The 5610-nt window shown below is 42.3% G+C and overlaps 1 pseudogene; it reads right to left on the bottom strand.

The window, feature by feature from the left end:
* Positions 1 to 611: 611 nt before the first annotated feature.
* Positions 612 to 1164, bottom strand: LOC138387515 (structural maintenance of chromosomes protein 4-like; annotated as a pseudogene).
* Positions 1165 to 5610: the final 4446 nt, after the last annotated feature.

The raw sequence follows: 5610 nt of genomic DNA on the forward strand, positions 1-5610 counted from the left end.
TGATGTTATTGCCAAGAAAGTGCCACGGATGATTAGTGATGTGGAAATTCAGCAGAGGGATGGATGACTAAACCAAAATTCACTGTTGCTGCATCCTAAGCTACAAATTGAGATTAAATATGCTATCAGTTAAGCAGAGCTTTTAGGTTCCCTCAGATAGATGTTTAAGAAAAACCTCCACTCTACTCTCGAATCCCTGACTCCCCCCACATCAACACCACACACACTCACACACACACTCCTGACTCCCCACACATGCCGGCACATACACACACATTATCATTCTGTGGGGAAGGCTTTCCAACAGAGGGCTCCTGCACTCTAAATCCGAACCACCTTCATATTTCTCTCCACATTTTTTTCCCTTTGGTCTGACCACTTGCTCATTGCTTAAACCCAAATGGTTTCCATAGGAGGCGTTTGGACAGTCAAAACACTGTGTCTGATCCTCTTGTAGAATACAGGCAATAAATGAGAGAGATTTAGAGGTTTTTTTTTTTTTTTCCAGTTTAGGAATATGTATTATATACAAGTCATAATCCTTCACAAATATAAAATCAGTAATACAGTACACCGAATCTATGTGAATTCAATTTGAAGAATAAACAAGTTCAACAAAGCCCTTTAGATACAATTTCTTATGGGTTTACTATAAAAATTTTAGTTATATGTCTTGTAAATTCCAATAAATCTATCTGAAACCTCAAACATATTATTTCAAAGAGAAATTAGTATGAACTGGGCAGTTTTTGTTTGTTCATATGTATAAAATGCAACAATGGATACATTTTACAAATCAAGGGCTGCATCAATCTCATCCTGGAAGTAAAGGGAGTGGGTTTTTCGTGCTGAAGGGCAAATACTAAAGCCAGTGAACTAAGCATTTCCTCTCCTGAAAGGCTGAAGATCATCTTCTGACTTTTCTTAGGTGGTTGAATACTCAACATGATTCCTCTAGAGAAAAGATCCAAGATGTTTACAAGCTCCAGTTTGGCATCCACATTCCAAGTAAGCATTTGATAATTTTCCTTTGTTAGTTATTCCATAAAAACTGGCCATAAATTCGTTAAACCCTTGTTTCTGAGGGTCTCCATACGCCTGCCTAAAATTACCTCTTTGTGAGAATTTTGAATATGGAAAGGATTCTGAGAAGATGGAAGACATCCATGGAAACTGTCCTTTAAATATTTAAAAGGAAAAAGTAGGCTCATCCCCCCTGACCTCACAAGGTAGAAGTTAGGATGGTAAGGTTTAGCTCAACTGGTGGCTGGACTTTGAATAGGCGGCGTAGCCCAGAGGTGGCAGGAGACGTCTTAGGGACTTGTGAGCTCTCTGTTGCCAGTGGTGTCCCAGCTAAGCCGGGAAGATACCAGGTGAGGATGATCTAGGAGCCTGGCCTGTGGGCCTTGGGGGCCTCTCACAACACTAACAATCTCTTCAATGCAATCCCAGGAATGCTTTGTCAAGTAAGAGCGATGAGAGCTGGGTCATGACTATCCAGGAGTAGGTAAGAATGAATGGACAATATTCCTGAGACGAAGTCCTGAGAAAGAGCTTAGAGGTCGAGTCCATCTGGGGTGACAATAGAGGGTCTTGGCCATGTGTAATATGAGAGGCTTCAGTGGGGTGGCGACGAGGAGATGAGAGGGATATTAGCTCAGGAATTGATTTTAGATGACCTCGAATGCCATAAGAAAAAGAATGGATTTTGTCTTAAAGGTCCTTGGTTACAAACTGGTAGCCAACTGATGCCTTATTACTTGAAGTGCCCAGTGTTTTTAAAAGGCATTTGGTCCCCACACAAGCAGTTGGGAGCCCAATGTCTTCAACAGACTTCACATATTTATATTGCCTGCGTGCCAGCGTGACTGCCGCTGCAGATGATGATAAATCACCGGAGGTTTTAAAGTGGGAAAGTGGAAAGAGCAGAATCTTGGGGACATCAGTATAGCAGGAATGTGCAGCTTAGATTGAGGCAAGAGAATCCAGGAGACTTTTCCTCTGCAGTAGTCCAGGCATGAGACACTTAGGCCTAAACCTGTAGAGAGTGGGAGAGCAAACAGAAATACAAATGCCAGACAGGTCTGAAAGGAGGGAAAGTCTGCACTGTGTTCCAATCTTTTTACAGCCAAGATAAGCCATGTAACTTCGGAAAAGGCACCTAACAGTTCCAAGCTTTATTTTCCTAAGATATGCAAAGGGGATAAAATTGTCTATCCTGTAGTATTAATTTAAGAATTTGCAACAAGGTATATAAATCTACATGACATTCCTAGCATAGGGCCTGTCACACAGTAAGCATTCATAAATGATAGAATTTTTATATGATTATTAAAATACAGTTGTATGATTTTGTGTACATGTAGGGTGTATTAACACATTGGAAATAGGAGGAGTCAAAGAGTCCTAATTATTTCTAATAAAAATCTGAGATGCATATTTGAAGAAAAGACAAGTAGTTAAGCTTTGGATATTTTGAGTCTGAAAAATGATGGCTCACAGGATATACCCTAGTAAAATTTTCTAGCTGAAAAATGACAATATGTGCATGCAGATGGGAAAAAGTTGGACTGAAGCTTCAGGTACATTAGGGAGGTTTGGGCTGCAAGTAACCAAATACTCAAACTCAACAGGCTTAAGCAATAAGGAAAACGTATGAACTCCCATAATGAAAATTCAATTAGGATTATTTACTTTCAGGGCTCTGTTGTGTCCTGAGGGACCCAGATTCTTTCCATCTTTCCCTCAACAGCCTAAAATCTCGAGCTGTCTCCGGGCCTGCTGTCTTCTTGGTCACAACGTGTCTGCGAGCATTTCAGCAGTCACATAAAGTCATAACAATGAGGGATTTACCAGGCACCCTCCAATACATTTCCCCCCTCTTATCCTGGGCTAGATTTGGGATAAATTCTTCTCCTCAAATCAGTCAGTCGTTGGCAAGAAGAATTGGATTCCAAAATTTGGCTTCAGTTAGTCTAGATTTACCCACTGGGTCAAGAGAGGGAGAGGCTGCTGGGCAGTGTGTCTCACCGCCTTGCATCACTGCCTGCACCTCGGGGTCCAAGGTTGCAACTCCTCATGAGCTTTTCCCATTGTCCCTCGACTCTGCTGAAGACAGATGCCTTCTGGCTGCTGACTCTCCCACTTCTGGTCCAGAACCTGAATTTCCAGGTCCTTCCAGGTGAGACAGCTGTCCCTCAGCTCCTCCAGGCATCCAGATTGAAGTCATTGCCACGAACTAATTCATGAACTAATCCAATGGAGCAAGGTAATAAGTGGTAGCAGTTTCTCACTTCCTCACCACCAACTGCAGCAGTCCCTGCTCTGGCAATGTCCTTATGCAACCAGCATAAACTGGATCAGTGACAGGGACTGCCTGACTCCCCCACTGAGGCACAGGACAGGCAGGAGGCTAGAATGGCTGAATAACTGGCAGATGGTGACCAAAGGTGGCTGGCAGATGGAGGAAGGTTGTCCAGTCGCCAACAGCAGAGGAAACCCTGGTTCTAGCAGAACATAAGCCTTTTGTCTCATTGGTGCACATGACAAACTCACTTCCAATCAAGCATCTCATTCTTCCTCTTTCCTGAGGTCTTCCTTATTTATTGACTGACGGGTAGGTGGCATCCAAGCCTTGGACAACACAGCTGGCCCCCTGCAAAGGGCAAGAGCCAAGGTGGACTTGGACCCTCGTCACACTCTCACTGAATAGGACACTCATGACAAGCCTATCTAAAAATGCCTGCAGGAAAAGAACATTAACCCACCTCCCTGTGTCTCGCAAGGTCTAAATCTAAGTCATCCTAGAATGATAACATTCTCTTACATCTTTCATGAAAGTACCGCAAACTTTCTATGGACTCCCTTGGTAAAAAACACACCCCCAACGAGACAGTTTGTTTTAGAAATTGAGCCTGCTGGCTCCAAAATTTTTCACAAGTGGTCCCCGGGGAAATTTTTTATCATTTCTCCCCCTGCGTTGGGCCCACATTTTTAAAATTATTGCATTACAAACAGTTTTTCCAGCAATAACTTTCTCATGTATATTATTATATATTAAGAAAAGTCATATTTAACTGGGTCTGCAATAAAAACCAGAAATAGCCATAGTATAATTTCCATTCTTAAATTTTCCACATTTTTAAAAACCTTAGTTGAAGTATAATATTCTACAGAAAAGCACACATACCCAAAACATATTGTTCAGTTCATCTTCACAAAGCAAACACACCCATATAACCAGCACCCAGACCAAGAAACAGAACATTATGGGCACCTCCGATGACCAGCACCCCTGCCTGTCCTTTCACTCACTGCGCACCACCACCCACGGAAGGATAACCCCCATCCTGACTCTGACAGCAAAGAGGCTTTATGTAAGTGATTCTTACTGTGTATATTCTTTGTGTCTAGCTAGTTTTGCTCACCATTAGCTAAGCTCCATGTTACACATCATTAAAGATCATTCATTCTCAGTGCCTAATGCATAGTCTATTGTATAAATATACTACAATTTGCTTAACAATTCAACTGTTGATGGGTATTTGGGTAATTTCCCAGGGTTGGCTATTTCCAATAGTACTGCTTTGAACACTTGGGTTTGTATCTTTTGTGGAATATATATAAGCATTTCTGTATCTAGTACCCGTACCTAGTAGGGGAATTTCTGAGCCCTAAGGTATATGTGTAGTCACCTTAATAGATAGATTCTGCCAAATAGAATCTACCAAAGTGGGTCCCTTAGACATTAGACATTTTTGAAATGTAGAAAATAGCTTATGGACCCCACTACTGCTTTCATAGGTCCCTAAGTGGTGTAGGGACATCAGTTAAGAACTTGTACTTAAAAGAAACCGATTTTCACGTCCTATTCCCAACGAAAATAGGCAACAGTTATTATTCCTCATAAAATGCACTTCAATTATTTTGAAATATGATGAAATCCTCTGTGATGGTAATTTTATGTATCAACTTGACATGCTAAGGGATACCCATATAACCAGTAGAGTCTATGTGGGTGTGTCTGTGTGGGTGTTTCAGGAAGAGATTAGCATCTGAATCAGCAGGCTGGGTAAGGAAGATACTCCTCACCAATGTAAACAGGCATTATCCAATCCATTGAGAGCCCACATAGAACAAAAAGGCAGAGGAAGGGTGAACTCTCCTCTCTTCTTGAGCTGGGCTATCGGTCTTCTCCCACCCCCTGGACATCAGAACTCCTGTCTCTACAACCTTCAGTCTCAGAGTGGGAGTTTCACCGTTGGGTCCTGGTTCTCAGGCCTTTGGACTCAGACTGAATTACACCCTGGCTTTCCTGGGTCTCCAGCTTGCAGACAGCACGTTTTGGATTTCTTGGCCTCCATAATCGAATGAGCTAGTTGCCCTAATAAATCTCCTCTTATATATCTATATATAACCTATTATTTCTGTTTCTCTGGAGAACCCTGACTAATACATCTTCTCTCAGCCCTGTTACCCCTGGGCTACAAAATCCTTTCTCACAGGCAATTCCAGGGGAAGACTTTACGCTGGCCTGAGACCTTTTTGTGTGACAAAGATGCCGAGTGAGTCTCAGAGTTACGTGGTCACAGGTGGCGGGTGTCAGGGCGA

Source organism: Eulemur rufifrons, chromosome 1, assembly GCF_041146395.1.
Source record: "Eulemur rufifrons isolate Redbay chromosome 1, OSU_ERuf_1, whole genome shotgun sequence".
NCBI classification, from domain to species: Eukaryota; Metazoa; Chordata; class Mammalia; order Primates; family Lemuridae; genus Eulemur; species Eulemur rufifrons.